Genomic DNA, 18,593 nt, shown 5'->3' on the forward strand with positions numbered 1-18,593 from the left:
AGCACCGTACACTGAAGCATAAAAGGTTGTTGGCATCAAAATATGGCAAAATGAAGACTTTTTTTTCTTTTTTTTTTTTTTTTTTTTTGTACACAGATTTTTTAATTTGGTATCCACGTGATCGCAGCGACCCAAAGAATAAGAGAGATGTCATTTGGAATGTACATTGAAAGCCGTAAAACCAGAGCTCACAAGAAAATGGTGCAAATGCTTTTTTCATCAATTTCAAAGCATTTATAATTTTCTTCCTGCTTCCCACTACACAGCATGAAATATTAAATACTGACCCATACTGCTCCTTTAAGAATTAAACAAATGTTTTTTTCCCCATAAGCCCTAATATTTATGCTCTCCCGAAAGTCATCCAGGCCTGTCTTGAACATGTACATAGAGACCGCCATTACAACCTCCTGCAGCAGAGAGTTCCATAGTCTCTCTGCTCTTCGGCTGCATTCACACTGCCGTTGCCCGCCGTACCGCACCGTAGCAGGCAACGGCAGTGCACGGGGAGAGGAGGAGGAGGTAAGTGCAGCTCCACCCCCGCCCTTCTCCATAGGAAGATATGGCGCACAGCGCCGTACTACGGAGAAAGATAGGACATGTGTGCCCGTTGCCGTCTATGGGGGACGTATTTCGGCCATATATACGTCCCCCATACGACAATGTGAATGTAGCCTTACAGTAAAGATACTGGGGTACATTTACTTACCTGGTCCCTGCGCGATCCCCAAGGTGCATTGTACTCAAGAAGGCACATCTGCCGTGATTCATGAAGATTGTGCGCCCGATTTCCTGCATGTGTCGCTTCCCTGATCAGGTCCGCCGGAGTTCACCATCTTCCTCCCGGTGTATGTAAGTGCATTGTATGCGACACAAATTGATTTGTTAAATCCCGCGTGTTGTCTGAATCTGTTGGATTGTCCGCAGCCCTCCCCTCAATCTGTGTCGCGTGAAAGCTGCCGTGACTGCAACCTATTTTGCTGTCTGTTTTTTTTTACAGAATTTATTTTTCTCTATATAATCCTACAACACCTCTAAGCTACCTTCGCGTTTTAGCACCTTGAACGCCTTCTCTTTCTTGCTTATTGCTTGCCTTACAGTACTAGTTCAATGCATTGTCTTTTTCTTTCTCTTATGCCTTTCCCCATATGGTATGTGTTTCCCTAGGCCTTTTTTAGAATATTTGTGAAAATGTGCCATTTTTTGGTTTTTGAGAACATGGGTCCAGTTTATGCCTATAAGGTTCTCCCTTAACTAATGAGTGTTTGTTGCACCTCTACTAACCATCTTAATAAAGCATAATATAAAATCACTGATTCTGTGGTCATTATTACCCAGATTCCCTCCAACATGTAATTTTGAGACCCTTTCAGGTCTGTTGGTTAGGATAAGGTCCGGCAGTGCCACCCCTCCTCTTGTTGGCTTCAGAACTAGTTGCAATAGGTAATTGTTTTTTGTTGACAAAAATCTGCTACCCTTGAAGAACCTACAGGTTTCTGCCCCATTTCTGCACCATAAAAAATTCCAGATGCTCCATTTTGTTTGTGAGGCTAACAGCATTAGCGTTTAAACACTTTATATGGTTTCCCCTATCCCTATTCCTTTGGTTTTTATTCCATGATCTTATCCAAGCCCCCCTTCCCCCATGAACCATGACTATTTCCAGTTCCTTATTTTTTTGCCCTGCACAAGTGTAGTTTCCCACCGCCCAGGTCTTTAGTTTAAACACTCCTCCAACCTTCTCATCATTTTTTCCCCCAAAACAGCTGCAACATTTCCATTGAGATGTAGTCCATCCTTCATGTAGATCCCGTAGATGACAGCAAAGTCAGTCCAGTTCTCCATGAACCCGAAGCCCTCCTTCCAACACCAACTTTTGAGACCCTTACCTCCCTGATCTCCCGCTGCCTTTCTGGTGTGGCATGTGGTACAGGAAGTATTTCGGAGAAAATTACCTTTTGAGGTCCTTGCCCTGAGCTTATGGCCTAAATCCCTGAAATCATTTTAAGGACCTTCCACCGATCTCTTACTTTGTCATTGGTGCCAATGTGGACCATGACCATCCGAGCAACATGTCGGACCAGAGCACCTGGCAAACAACACACTGTTCGGTATGCATGGTCTTTGTGAAATATTGCCCTGTTTGTTTCCCTAATAATTTAATCTCCTACTACCTGTGCCTGTCTGACCTTTCCTTTGCTCCTATTCTTACAGGAGCAGACTGCCTTCTAGATGTTAGCTGCCCCTCACTCTGAACCTCCATACCACCATCCCCAAACCCATCTCCCCCAGAGAGTTTGTGCTCCAGGAGCAGCAAACTTCACTCCACATGTGCACATCACATGCCCTGCACCTGGCTAGGAAGGTAATGTGATCATCACTAAGTTTGGCTGAAGTCGGTTGCTTGCAATGCATCTAGTATGACCAGTGTTGTGATGAGCCCCATCTCAGTGAGGTAATGTGCAATGATGGCAGTTACACATATCATTGCTATGGTAACAGAGCAGGACAGTATTAGATCACCACTGGGAGCAGTGTATAAGAGGGAGGAGTTGTTACTGAGAACTGCAGGATAATGGGAGCTGAAGATGGTGTCCATCTTGGAGTTAACTCCACCTACTTTAGAAAGACCATAATATTTTGTAAATCATAAAAGCAAACTGTTTAAACTCCATTTTTTGACACTGAGTTTTGTTGTATTTATTTATTTATAGTATTATGTCTTTTCATATCAGACTCATACTCTTGGAATACCCCTTAAAGGCCTCAATGACAACAGGAACAGATCAGGAAATGTGTTTTGTTTTTTAGATAGTTTTAAGCTGAGCATCTATTCTTGGCAACCCCCTAAATACACACACACTTAGCACAGAAGGTTACATCCCTCTTTTTCCTCTGTCTCTGTGTTAGATTACAATGTATCTCTGAAATATAGAACAAGATGGATGAGCTGGGATATACGTTGCACCCAAATAAGGGTATGCTTGACAATTCAGGCAATGGATCTGTAGCAGGACGAGGGAATTGAGTTTTCAGTGGTAAGATGAGTAGATTCTTTTCTAATATATAACATTTTGTATATCTTGGAATCAATTGTATTTTTTCTGCAAGACCACCTTAGACTCCATTAGCGTTCTAATATCTTACAAGAACATCTCCAATTCTCCATTGTGAGAAGTTTACGTTTCATACTTAAGAAAAATTAATTAGAGTAGAGAATATATTTTAATTGATCTGTGTTATAGATTAGTAAAAATTCTATTTGATTAAGGTTTGAGGACTTTTTCAAAAGATTCTGTATCAGTCTGAATCCATTCCATCCAATATTTCTCCAAAAGTCCAATTTGTATATAAACTCATTTACTCCTCTAAAACACAGATTTTTCATGAAAGGCGCCATTTCATAAATATTTTACAAATTCTTTAATTTTCCCTTGCCTGTTCACATTTCCTAAACCCTTGGATGAATTGAGGCAATAGAAAATCAATGACAATGATACACATAGCTTTGGGTAAAAAAACAACCTCCCACGGAACGTTTTAGATTATTTCAAAGCTTACAAACATATCCCTCAGATGGAGATGGAGTTTAAAACAACCACAATTTTATTGGAAGAAAAATAATGCTTGATGATGACCAAGTCTCAAAAATGAGACCTCATTGTAGCTAAGTGCATGCAAAGAGGCATAACTGACTTAAAAAGGGTGGATAAAGCATCATTAAATGATGTCAAGGCCAGAAGACCAAAACGCTAAGAGTCATATTGAAGCAAGACCAATCCTAAAAAAAAATCTTCTTTAAATAATGAAAATTTCAAACTAAACAAAGTTATACGGGCATTCACTTAGACTGCTACTTTTGGTCAGGCTTTAAAACACAGTAAACTGGCTCGTCTCTAATCTGTGTGAAAAGCAAACTTGCATATACCACATCATTTTATACCATGTTTTACATCTGCTTAAACTAAGACCTGAGTAACATTAAATGGTACTAATAATTATAATAATAATGTCATGATTACAACTGTATTATTGATATCCAATTTACTAATTTTCATCTTTGGTGTCTGAGTACAGCTAAACAGATCGTGAATAGAATATAAACCATAAATTAATATACTGTATAAACCTTAGAAATCATATTGTAAGGTATTAGAATTTACATACAGTCTGATATTATTCAAATGACTATGCAATGTACTACCAGTTTTAACTTAAAGGGCATCTACCACCAGGATGAAAGACTGCATGCAAATGAGCCTGAGGGGTTGCAGGCTTCTTTAATACCTATGGATCCTGGAGCCCTTAAGGCATAGGCTTTTATCCTGGTGGTAGATGCCCTTTAACTTACATAACAATCTGAGAATATTGTACAGTAGGTTCCTTTAATTTAGGGCATTAATTTAGTTCCATCATTAAAAAAGTTTTCCTGTTTTTTTTTTTCAGTGCCAGGAAAATTATGATTATCCTGCTCTGGCTCCCAGTTCCCGTGTTACGTCTCCTGGTTGGTCGATTGACTTTGATGGCTGGGTTAAAAATGTCACCAATGACCACTGATTGGCAGCAGCAGTCCAGTGATCCCAACACTTCTGTCTCAGCAGGGAATGTCAATGAACAGGGAGTTAGGGAACTGGAGCAGGGTTAGTCTTCATTACCTTTATACAAAGCACCCTAGGGGTTTTCAAAAATAAAAAGAGAAACCTCTTTAAGATAAACCAAAGGGTGTACTGCAATGGATTAAACTTAATAGCCCAAGAAGTAGCTTGACTTTTACGTGGAGCATGTATTCTGCAGGTCCACTGATCTCATTCGAATAATTTTGGATATTCAACTACAATATTCAAGACACCAATTCTCATTTCTATCACATAAAGTGCTGGACAGTGACTATGTTTCTGGACATTGACATTAAAACCAGTTTAAAATACATAGAATATCTCATGATTTAGAATGATCTTGTATCTTTTCTCTCTTTTTTTTAACATTACATCACCATCACTTGCTGTTCATTCATTACAACTGTGACAAAGTGAATTCAGGACACACAAAGTCACCGACTGAAGTGTGCTGACTAGAGATGAGCGAACACTAAAATGCTCGGGTACTCGTTATTCGAGACGAACTTTTCCCGATGCTCGAGTGCTCGTCTCGAATAACGAACCCCATTGAAGTCAATGGGAGACTCGAGCATTTTTCAAGGGGACCAAGGCTCTGCACAGGGAAGCTTGGCCAAACACCTGGGAACCTCAGAAAAGGATGGAAACACCACGGAAATGGACAGGAAACAGCAGGGGCAGCATGCATGGATGCCTCTGAGGCTGCTTAAACGCACCATTATGCCAAAATTATGGGCAACAGCATGGCCATGACAGAGTGACAGAATGAAGCTAGATAGCATCTAAAACATGCAATAATTGACCCTGACACTATAGGGGACGGCATGCAGAGGCAGCGGCAGCAGGCTAGAGAGTGTCATGGCGACATACCCTAAATGGACTCAGGCTTCAAACCAATGGGTGGCAGAGAGGAACCAAAGGAGGTGAGCAAGAAGTGCTCAAATAATATCGGTACATGATAAAAGTTTGCCAGTATATTTTGTGGATTACACAGCAGGGTGGCGACAAAGTTAACATGGAAGCCATGAAAACAACCCAAAATTCTGCCTGACACAGCTCGTTTGATAAGAGGACCATGTATGGAGGCAGTGAACTAGTAGTAGATTAAAGGTGCTGCAGTTAAAACTATGTTAGTTGGATCTTGGCATGGAGCTGGCGCTCCGCTGCCAGGCGAGCTTTCGCCAATCCAAGCCCCTGTCTCTAGGCTACTCCCCAAACAGCACTTTTGTATAAGATCAAGTGTAGTAGCGTTCTTATAAGTTTAGGATATGCCGGGTGAGGGGAATGTAAACAGATACGCAAGAAGCGCATGATGCGCATGGAGCTGGCGCTCCGCTGCCAGGCGAACTTTCGCCAATCCAAGCCCCTGTCTCTAGGCTACTCCCCAAACAGCACTTTTGTATAAGATCAAGTGTAGTAGCGTTCTTATAAGTTTAGGATATGCCGGGTGAGGGGAATGTAAACAGATGCGCAAGAAGCGCATGATGCGCATGGAGCTGGCGCTCCGCTGCCAGGCGAGCTTTCGCAAATCCAAGCCCCTGTCTCTAGGCTACTCCCCAAACAGCACTTTTGTATAAGATCAAGTGTAGTAGCGTTCTTATAAGTTTAGGATATGCCGGGTGAGGGGAATGTAAACAGATGCGCAAGAAGCGCATGATGCGCATGGAGCTGGCGCTCCGCTGCCAGGCGAGCTTTCGCAAATCCAAGCCCCTGTCTCTAGGCTACTCCCCAAACAGCACTTTTGTATAAGATCAAGTGTAGTAGCGTTCTTATAAGTTTAGGATATGGCGGGTGAGGGGAATGTAAACAGATGCGCAAGAAGCGCTGAAATAATATCCCTAAATGGTAAAAGTTTGCAAGTATATTTTGTGGATTACACAGCAGGGTGGCGACAAAGTTAACAACTTTGATGTGGAATCCATGAAAACAACCCAAATTTCTGCCTGACACACCTCGTTTGATAAAGGGACGATGTATGGAGGCAGCTATATGGACGACTTTTGGAGGTAGCAATGGAGACAACGTGTGGAGGCTGCTATGGAGACAATTTAATTTGGATAGTGCCTGTATGTGGCAGTCCCAAACATTTTTCAAACCAGAGGAGCAGGTAGGTGGCCCTCCAGTAAAATGGGATAGATTGAGTGCCTGTATGTGGCAGTCCCAAAAATTGTTCAAACCAGAGGAGCAGGTAGGTGGCCCTCCAGTAAAATGGAATAGATTGAGTGCCTGTATGTGGCAGTCCCAAAAATTGTTCAAACCAGAGGAGCAGGTAGGTGGCCCTGCAGTAAAATGGAATAGATTGAGTGCCTGTATGTGGCAGTCCCAAAAATGTTTCAAACCAGAGGAGCAGGTAGGTGGCCCTCCAGTAAAATGGGATAGATTGAGTGCCTGTATGTGGCAGTCCCAAAAATGTTTCAAACCAGAGGAGCAGGTAGGTGGCCCTCCAGTAAAATGGAATAGATTGAGTGCCTGTATGTGGCAGTCCCAAAAATTGTTCAAACCAGAGGAGCAGGTAGGTGGCCCTGCAGTAAAATGGAATAGATTGAGTGCCTGTATGTGGCAGTCCCAAAAATTCTTCAAACCAGAGGAGCAGGTAGGTGGCCCTCCAGTAAAATGGAATAGATTGAGTGCCTGTATGTGGCAGTCCCAAAAATTCTTCAAACCAGAGGAGCAGGTAGGTGGCCCTGCAGTAAAATGGAATAGATTGAGTGCCTGTATGTGGCAGTCCCAAAAATTCTTCAAACCAGAGGAGCAGGTAGGTGGCCCTCCAGTAAAATGGAATAGATTGAGTGCCTGTATGTGGCAGTCCCAAAAATTCTTCAAACCAGAGGAGCAGGTAGGTGGCCCTGCAGTAAAATGGAATAGATTGAGTGCCTGTATGTGGCAGTCCCAAAAATGTTTCAAACCAGAGGAGCAGGTAGGTGGCCCTCCAGTAAAATGGAATAGATTGAGTGCCTGTATGTGGCAGTCCCAAAAATTCTTCAAACCAGAGGAGCAGGTAGGTGGCCCTCCAGTAAAATGGAATAGATTGAGTGCCTGTATGTGGCAGTCCCAAAAATTGTTCAAACCAGAGGACCGGGTAGGTGGCCCTCCAGAAAAATGGAATAGATTGAGTGCCTGTATGTGGCACTCACAAAAATTGTTTCAAACAGAGGACCGGGTAGGTGGCCCTCCAGAAAAATTAAATGCATGAAGTATAGCAAGAGCCAGTGGGCCCTGTCAAAAAATAGCCATTTTCCTCTGCTTTACTGTACAAAGAGGAGGAGAAGGAGGAAAATGAGGAGGAGGAGGAGGAGTGGATCAATTATTCAGGTTGAGCTTCCTTCACCTGGTGGAGATTGGAAATTCTGAGAAATCCAGCCTTTATTCATTTTAATAAGCGTCAGCCTGTCAGCGCTGTCAGTCGACAGGCGTGTACGCTTATCGGTGATGATGCCACCAGCTGCACTGAAAACCCGCTCGGACAAGACGCTAGCGGCAGGGCAGGCAAGAACCTCCAAGGCGTACAGCGCCAGTTCGTGCCACATGTCCAGCTTTGAAACCCAGTAGTTGTAGGGAGCTGTGTGATCATTTAGGACGATGGTATGGTCAGCTACGTACTCCCTCACCATCTTTCTGTAAAGATCAGCCCTACTCTGCCGAGACTGGGGACAGGTGACAGTGTCTTGCTGGGGTGACATAAAGCTGGCAAAAGCCTTGTAAAGCGTACCCTTGCCAGTGCTGGACAAGCTGCCTGCTCGCCTACTCTCCCTCGCTACTTGTCCCGCAGAACTACGCACTCTGCCGCTAGCGCTGTCAGAAGGGAAATACTGTTTCAGCTTGTGCACCAGGGCCTGCTGGTATTCATGCATTCTCACACTCCTTTCCTCTGCAGGGATGAGAGTGGCAAGATTTTGCTTGTACCGTGGGTCCAGGAGAGTGAACACCCAGTAATCGGTGCTGGAATAAATTCTTTGAACGCGAGGGTCACGGGATAGGCAGCCTAGCATGAAATCTGCCATATGCGCCAGAGTACCAACGCGTAAGAATTCACTCCCCTCACTGGCCTGACTGTCCATTTCCTCCTCCTCCAACTCCTCCAACTCCTCTTCTTCTGCCCATACACGCTGAACAGTGAAGGACTCAACAATGGTCCCCTCTTGTGTCTCGCCAACATTCTCCTCCTCTTCCTCCTCATCCTCCTCCACCTCCACCTCCTCCGATATGCGCTGAGAAACAGACCTCAGGGTGCTTTGGCTATCAACAAGGGAATATTCTTCCCCCGTCTCTTGTGACGAGCGCAAAGCTTCCGACTTCATGCTGACCAGAGAGTTTTTCAACAGGCCAAGCAGCGGGATGGTGAGGCTGATGATGGCGGCATCGCCACTGACCATCTGTGTTGACTCCTCAAAGTTACTCAGCACCTGACAGATATCAGACATCCACGTCCACTCCTCATTGTAGACTTGAGGAAGCTGACTGACCTGACTACCAGTTCTGGTGGAAGTTGACATCTGGCAGTCTACAATCGCTCTGCGCTGCTGGTAAACTCTGGATAACATGGTCAGTGTTGAATTCCACCTCGTGGGCACGTCGCACAACAGTCGGTGAGCGGGCAGTTGGAGGCGGCGCTGCGCTGCCCTGAGAGTGGCAGCATCTGGGCTGGACTTCCTGAAATGCGCACAGATGCGGCGCACCTTCGTGAGCAAATCAGACAGATTGGGGTATGTCTTGAGGAAACGCTGCACTATCAGATTTAACACATGGGCCAGGCATGGCACATGTGTCAGTCTGCCGAGTTGCAGAGCCGCCACCAGGTTACGGCCGTTGTCACACACAACCATTCCCGGCTTGAGGTTCAGCGGTGCCAGCCACAGATCAGTCTGCGCCGTGATGCCCTGTAATAGCTCTTGGGCGGTGTGCCTTTTGTCGCCTAGGCTCAGCAGTTTGAGCACCGCCTGCTGTCGCTTAGCGACGGCACTGCTGCTGTGCCTAGAGCTACCGACTGATGGCGCCGTGCCCACGGATGGTAGTTCGGAGGAGGAGGTGGAGGAGGGGTGGGAGGAGGAGGAGGCATAGTAGGCCTGAAACACCTGGACCGAGGTAGGCCCCGCAATCCTCGGCGTCGGCAGTATATGAGCAGCCCCAGGGTCAGTCTCGGTCCCAGCCTCCACCAAGTTAACCCAATGTGCCGTCAGCGATATATAGTGGCCCTGCCCGGCAGCACTCGTCCACGTGTCCGTGGTCAGGTGGACCTTGTCAGAAACGGCGTTGGTCAGGGCACGGATGATGTTGTCTGACACGTGCTGGTGCAGGGCTGGGACGGCACATCGGGAAAAGTAGTGGCGGCTGGGGACCGAATACCGAGGGGCGGCCGCCGCCATGAGGTTGCGAAAGGCCTCGGTCTCTACTAGCCTATAGGGCAGCATCTCCAGGCTAAGCAATCTGGAGATGTGCACATTAAGGGCTTGGGCGTGCGGGTGGGTTGCACTATATTTGCGTTTCCGCTCCAGCGTCTGGGGTATGGAGAGCTGAACGCTGGTGGATGCTGTGGAGGATCGTGGAGGCGACGATGGGGTTTTTGTGCCAGGGTCCTGGGCAGGGGGCTGACTAGCAGCTGACACAGGGGAAGGAGCAGTGGTGTGCACGGCCGGAGGTGAACGGGCTTGTTGCCACTGAGTGGGGTGCTTAGCATTCATATGCCTGCGCATACTGGTGGTAGTTAAGCTAGTAGTGGTGGAACCCCTGCTGAGCCTGGTTTGGCAAATGTTGCACACCACAGTCCGTCGGTCATCCGGTGTTTCCTTAAAGAACCTCCACACTTCTGAAGATCTAGCCCTCGCCGCAAGAGCCCTCACCACGGGAGCTTCACTAGTTGACAGTGGCGCTGATGCACCAGCTCTGGCCCTGCCTCTCCGTCTGGCCCCACCACTGCCTCTTCCAACCTGTTCAGGTCGAGGACTCTCCTCCGTCTCAGAAGCACTGTGTTCACCCGGCCTCTCAACCCAGCTTGGGTCTGTCACCTCATCATCCTCCGATCCCTCAGTCTGCTCCCCCCTCGGACTTCCTGCCCTGACAACAACTTCCCCACTGTCTGACAACCGTGTCTCCTCATCGTCGGACACCTCTTTACACACTTCCACTACGTCAAGAAGGTCATCATCACCCACAGACTGTGACTGGTGGAAAACCTGGGCATCGGAAAATTGCTCAGCAGCAACCGGACAAGTGGTTTGTGACTGTGGGAAGGGTCCAGAAAACAGTTCCTCAGAGTATGCCGGTTCAAATGGCAAATTTTCCTGGGAGGGGGCAGACTGGGGGGGAGGAGGCTGAGGTGCAGGAGCTGGAGGAGTGGGGATTTCGGTGACATGGGTGGACTGCGTGGAAGACTGACTGGTGGTGGACAAATTCCTCGAAGCATTGTCAGCAATCCACGACATCACCTGTTCGCACTGTTCTGGCCTCAACAGTGCTCTACCACGAGTCCCAGTAACTTCAGACATGAACCTAGGGAGTGTAGCTCTGCGGCGTTCCCCTGCTCCCTCATCAGCAGGTGGTGTCTCACCCCGCCCAGGACCACGGCCTCTGACCCCTGCAGTAGTTGGACGCCCACGTCCCCGCCCTCGTCCTCTACCCCTAGCCCTGGTGTTAAACATTTTTAAAATGAGAGTTATAACTTTTTTTTTTTTTTTACTTTTTTTTTTTTTTTTGTGTGTTTTTTTGTGTTTTTTGTTTTTTTTTGTGTTTTTTGTTTTTTTTTGAGTTTTTAGAACCAAACAATCCTATCCTATTGCTATGGCTATTTTCTAGCCAAGTATCAAAGGAAGCACACTACTATGCCAGATGAGATGACACTGAGTTATTGCCTAATAGAAATCCAACCCCTACTGAATTTTGCCACTTCAGCCTTTGCTATGGATATGTGCGCCACTAAGCGCAGAACACAGCGGTCGCAAGTCTCACTACAAATTGCTCAGAATTGGCAAGTACATGCACTGCAGAAACTACAGCCACCAGCAGATCAACCAGAAATCAAATATATAGAACGCTACTGTAGGCTTCAAGAAGCTATTTGTATTCTCCTATGGCTATTTTCTAGCCAAGTATCAAAGGAAGCACACTACTATGCCAGATGAGATGACACTGAGTTATTGCCTAATAGAAATCCAACCCCTACTGAATTTTCCCACTTCAGCCTTTGCTATGGATATGTGCGCCACTAAGCGCAGAACACAGCGGTCGCAAGTCTCACTACAAATTGCTCAGAATTGGCAAGTACATGCACTGCAGAAACTACAGCCACCAGCAGATCAACCAGAAATCAAATATATAGAACGCTACTGTAGGCTTCAAGAAGCTATTTGTATTCTCCTATGGCTATTTTCTAGCCAAGTATCAAAGGAAGCACACTACTATGCCAGATGAGATGACACTGAGTTATTGCCTAATAGAAATCCAACCCCTACTGAATTTTCCCACTTCAGCCTTTGCTATGGATATGTGCGCCACTAAGCGCAGAACACAGCGGTCGCAAGTCTCACTACAAATTGCTCAGAATTGGCAAGTACATGCACTGCAGAAACTACAGCCACCAGCAGATCAACCAGAAATCAAATATATAGAACGCTACTGTAGGCTTCAAGAAGCTATTTGTATTCTCCTATGGCTATTTTCTAGCCAAGTATCAAAGGAAGCACACTACTATGCCAGATGAGATGACACTGAGTTATTGCCTAATAGAAATCCAACCCCTACTGAATTTAGCCACTTCAGCCTTTGCTATGGATATGTGCGCCACTAAGCGCAGAACACAGCGGTCGCAAGTCTCACTACAAATTGCTCAGAATTGGCAAGTACATGCACTGCAGAAACTACAGCCACCAGCAGATCAACCAGAAATCAAATATATAGAACGCTACTGTAGGCTTCAAGAAGCTATTTGTATTCTCCTATGGCTATTTTCTAGCCAAGTATCAAAGGAAGCACACTACTATGCCAGATGAGATGACACTGAGTTATTGCCTAATAGAAATCCAACCCCTACTGAATTTTGCCACTTCAGCCTTTGCTATGGATATGTGCGCCACTAAGCGCAGAACACAGCGGTCGCAAGTCTCACTACAAATTGCTCAGAATTGGCAAGTACATGCACTGCAGAAACTACAGCCACCAGCAGATCAACCAGAAATCAAATATATAGAACGCTACTGTAGGCTTCAAGAAGCTATTTGTATTCTCCTATGGCTATTTTCTAGCCAAGTATCAAAGGAAGCACACTACTATGCCAGATGAGATGACACTGAGTTATTGCCTAATAGAAATCCAACCCCTACTGAATTTTGCCACTTCAGCCTTTGCTATGGATATGTGCGCCACTAAGCGCAGAACACAGCGGTCGCAAGTCTCACTACAAATTGCTCAGAATTGGCAAGTACATGCACTGCAGAAACTACAGCCACCAGCAGATCAACCAGAAATCAAATATATAGAACGCTACTGTAGGCTTCAAGAAGCTATTTGTATTCTCCTATGGCTATTTTCTAGCCAAGTATCAAAGGAAGCACACTACTATGCCAGATGAGATGACACTGAGTTATTGCCTAATAGAAATCCAACCCCTACTGAATTTTGCCACTTCAGCCTTTGCTATGGATATGTGCGCCACTAAGCGCAGAACACAGCGGTCGCAAGTCTCACTACAAATTGCTCAGAATTGGCAAGTACATGCACTGCAGAAACTACAGCCACCAGCAGATCAACCAGAAATCAAATATATAGAACGCTACTGTAGGCTTCAAGAAGCTATTTGTATTCTCCTATGGCTATTTTCTAGCCAAGTATCAAAGGAAGCACACTACTATGCCAGATGAGATGACACTGAGTTATTGCCTAATAGAAATCCAACCCCTACTGAATTTTGCCACTTCAGCCTTTGCTATGGATATGTGTGCCACTAAGAGCTAAACACAACGGTAGCAAGTCCCCCTGCTAATTCCTCACAAAATGGTAAAAGATGCAAATTAAAATAAAAAAAGTAGAACGTTATTGTAGCCCTAAGAAGGGCTGTTGGGTTCTTTGAGAATCACTCCTGCCTAACAGTAAGCTAATAGAACACCCTAACGCTTTCCCTGACCAGCAGCAGCTCTCTCCCTAGCGGCATCCAGAGACAGAATGATCCGAGCAGCGCGGCCAGCGGCTAGTCTATCCCAGGGTCACCTGATCTGGCCAGCCAACCACTGCTATCGACGTGTAAGGGTACCACGTCATGCTGGGTGGAGTGCAGAGTCTCCTGGCTTGTGATTGGCTCTGTTTCTGGCCGCCAAAAAGCAAAACGGCGGGAGCTGCCATTTTCTCGAGCGGGCAAAGTATTCGTCCGAGCAACGAGCAGTTTCGAGTACCCTAATGCTCGACCGAGCATCAAGCTCGGACGAGCATGTTCGCTCATCTCTAGTGCTGACCCTAGTTCCAGGCATAGATTTCAATCATTTGAGCCTACAAAATGTAATTATTTTCTTAATGTCTCCTTAGCTAAGAAGATAGTGGATACAAATGACATAATGCAAGAATCTCCTCTTCTACTTCTGGTTTATACTGCAATACCCCTGAAACAGGGCTTGGTCCTTATTTGTCCCCCATCTTCTTCCTAAGGGTTTGCCACATAAATTAAGATACCAACTCTCTACCATTCTGCTACCACTGTTGGCTGGGCTCTTCATCTTGGTATCTCTCAACACACATGAAATGCCTGCAGACCTCCGTTTCGCTAATAACTTGCTGCAGCGGCCACCCCGCCTCAGACAGGACACCATATGTTACGTATTTAGGTCTTTTAAGTATTTCTTCATTTCCTTGATAAAACCTTTTACCACTCCATAAGCTTCTGTGCTAACATGGTATGGTTTTGGTTTGTTTCCCTTGCACATGTCCTCACTATTAATTTTAATTAAGAAATTCAGCTAACCTGGACTTTGGCTATTCTCTCCATGGGTGCTCCAGCAATTACATGGTTTCATTGTTAGGTGTCACCTTAATTGTAAACTTCAAGTTAATCTGTAACTAGATTTTACATACTTAAAGCTTAACTGTAAAGTTACTGACAAAGCTGTCAGTAACCTTTCACAACAATTCCAAATTGTATCTATATCACGTTGCTGGCTTCTTCCTAGCTGTAGATACAGGCTGGTATATCTATCATCATTTCTTATTAAATCAGATTCCGCTATTCCTGAAGTGAGTGGCACTTGCTGGCATTCATATGAATCAGGACAGCATGTTTGTAATTGGCCAATCTGAAGCATGTGATGAGTCACATGCTTGTGGCATCACTCAAGGTCCTTGGCCAGAACACTAAGGACTTTCAAATGATGCAGGACCGCATGTTTGTAATTGGACGAGCTGAAGCATGTGATGAGTCACTGATGCTTGTGACATCACTCAAGGTGCAATTTTCTTGCACTCCTTTACTATTGCCACTTCCAACAAGCCTACTGTAGCTGTAAACAGTTTCCCATGGTTACAAGGAAGCATGGAAATGCAGATTAGCCTGGGGGGCAAGGTAAAGCCACTGCTAGCAGCTAAACACCTTCAAATAGCTAATTACAGTAAATGAGAGAATTGATCATTTTGCTTAGTGCAGAGTTAGGCAAAAGTTTTTAGACTTTACAGTTCTATTAGCTGGCCTATAAATAATACTCTCCAAAGCCAAGAAGAGCATTATTTTACCTGAGATGAGTCAAGCTTAGAGGCTGCAGGGGGCTTGTCACTTCAGATGCCTTTGGAGTCATATTTAAGATACTAATCTCATATCATCATAATGAAATCTGGTTTGAGGTTCTGTGATTTACAGAACCATAAGTCTCACGGGTGGTCCTCTCCTTTCGCCAGCGCGTCGCATGTGCAACTTACCGGTCCCGGCTCCTGCTTCATCCTCCTCAGCCATGCGTGCGTTGCTGACTTCTAGGGCGCGCGCCGGCTTCAAAAGATTTAAGGGGCCAAAATGACACTAATTGGCGCTGGCCATTGGCTTAAAATCGATTTAAGCCTGCCTCTTCCTGCAATCCCTGATGGTTCTTTGTGGCTACACTATTGTGAAAGCTTCCCTGCGACATTCCTGACTATTCCTGCGTTCTTGTGTGTTCCTGCTCCTGAGTCGCACCTTTGGAACGACCTGGTGGTACCCTGCCGCAGCAAGACCCTCCCGCTTTGCGGCGGGCTCTGGTGAAGACTAGGTGCCAATTAGATTCCGGTCCCAGGTGTCGACTAGTACTATCTCCCGCGGTGGTCCAAAGGATCCACTGATCCCGAATCCTGACAACAAGTAACTTTCCGCAGAAGACTATTTACTATTTTACGTTTCTGTTTTTCGCTTCCCACTTTTAAAATGTTTTTTTTGCTCCATGTAAGGAGCTGAATGAGTGCTTTTTTTCGTGCAACAAATTGTAGTATTGGTATTTATATTCCATGCAGTACACTGGGAAGCTCATAAAAATCCAAGTGTGGTGAAAACACATTTGTGCAATTTCCTTCAGGGTTTCATTTTTACAGCTTTCACTGTGGGGTGTGTATATAATCTGTGGGGTTGTGGCTATATATAAACTTTGGGGGTGGTGTATAAACTGAGGTGGGACTGTGTATACATTGGACGCTGTGTATAAACTGTTCGGGAGCTGTATATAAACTGTAGAGGGACTTGTGTAAGCTGTGGGGTGCTGTATATAAACTGTATGGGGACTCTGTATAAACTGGAGGGGCTGTATATAAACTGTTGGGGGACTAACTATGTATAAACTGGGGGGGCTGTGTATAGACTGGTGGGGGATTGTATATAGACTATTGATGTTTTTGTCACAGGATGCATTTCAATTGTGTTTCAAATGCATGTGTTTTATTAGTAGGAACATGTGTTTTACATTGTTAATCCTGATTATTGATAATGTTAAAAGACAAAACACTTGTTACCTACCTAAAAAAAAGTACACATATGTATAATATAGATGCAAAGCACAATACATATAGATTAATAATAATTATACGTTTCTGTATGTAAGTATTGTTATACAGGTGACATTATGCTTTCGGGGACTATTCTTTTCCCATGATTTTGTTGGTTTGGATGGATGGTCAAGTCAAGAAAGAGTTGTGGTTGTCCCAAACTTTTTCCATTTAAGGATTATGGAGGCCACTGTGCTCTTAGGAATCATGAGTGCTGCAGAAATATTTTGTAAAATTGGTGAAATCTGTGCCTTGCCACAATTCTGTCTTTGAGCTTCTTGGGCAGTTCCCTGGACACCATGATTCTCATTTCCTATGACATGCACTGTGAGCTGTGAGGTCTTATATAGACAGGTGTATGCCTTTCCTAATCAAATCCAGGCAGTTTAATTAAACACAACTGGACTCCAATGAAGGAGTACAACGATCTCAAGGAGAATCTGAAGGAAATGGACAGCATGTGAGTTAAATACGAGTATATGAAAAATTTCTACATTTCTGGTTTCTGTCAAGATGGGGTGCAGAGTGTACATTAATAAGCAAAAATAAGAACTTTTTTGATTTAACCATTTGGCTGCAATGAACCAAGGAGTGAAAAACTTAAAGGGGTCTGAATACTTTCCGTAGCCACTGTAGATGTCACTAATGTCTGTATCACTGACTGACCTATTAGTGTATGAGATAGCTCTCTGCATGTTTGGTGTCAGTCATTAGTACGGTTGTCAGCTTTTTCTGATCAGGGTGTGGGTGCTGTGTTTTCTGTAAAATTAGTGAGACTAATATAGAACGGGATAAGGGGTAAAGTGCCGGAGGGGGGCATCATTTAAAGGGAACCTGTCAGCGCTATTTGGGGCACGAAATCACCCTCCTGAAATTATAGACCAGTGTTTTAGTGTCGCAAATTGTCCAAAACCGCTCCCTACATAGTAAGTATAAATGTTTGTTATTTATTGCAGCCACTCACCGGTCAATATGGAATCCTAAATCACAGGTCTATATGGATGTGTAGGTGGTTTAGGGTCTCAAATTGATCTGACAGATACTCTCAGGCAGCATAAAGGCTATAATCAGTCCTGATCCTAATTTTCCTTTTCAGTGTAGATCTAGTCATGGAGCCCCTATTTACTTCCAGACTTCAGCACCTCTGACTGGAGACAGCACTTTCTGCTGTCTGTACTTGTAGAATTTTACTGCACATGTACAGAAATGAGTAAACTATTGTAAATTATCAACTACTATTCAGTTAGAATACAAAGTTCCTTTTCAAATACCAGGTAATAAAAGTTTCATATTTGCTTAACGTTTTGGGGCAAAATATCAAGGTAGAATATTCACCTAGATGGCATTATGTTAGTATTTCAAACATAGCAAACATTAGCGTTTCTCTTTTTAGCATATAGTTACACTTTCCAACCTAATTGTAGGTGTTGTTAGCGCTTGAAAAGGAAAAGGCCCTTTTTGTTGAAATACGCAGCACAAAATTGACTGTTTCATTGATCTACGCTGCTCTAGCATAATGGCTGCAGAACTATTAAAGAAAAAAAACAGTTATTGTTAGTACTTATAAATGTATCCTTCACATTATCCACATACATGCTCCTCACACAAGCTGGATGTAGGAAAGAGCATATGATCGTTATGAGCTGCACAGTAAATACACAATACATTATTTACACAGCTTACACAATTATCAGGATGTACAAAGAAACATTATATACACATTCAGAGAACATGCTCGTGTCTGTCCCCATGCAGTGTGTGACAGACTTATCCCAGGTTTTTTTTTATCTTGTTAAGGGACAATGTAAGAAAAGAAAAATAAAAGAAATGAGACACATATAATCCTTTTTTACCAAACAATTACAGGTTTATCATCATGTTCACCTGAAAACTGACAGAAATACAGAAATAACTTAGCTTCCCTGCTTATCTGATTTGCATACATGTGGAAATATAAAGCAGAGTTTTATCAGAAGTGTTTGAGAACAGGGGTCCCCAACCTTTTTA

This window comes from Engystomops pustulosus, chromosome 5 (assembly GCF_040894005.1).
Source record: "Engystomops pustulosus chromosome 5, aEngPut4.maternal, whole genome shotgun sequence".
Taxonomy (NCBI): Eukaryota; Metazoa; Chordata; class Amphibia; order Anura; family Leptodactylidae; genus Engystomops; species Engystomops pustulosus.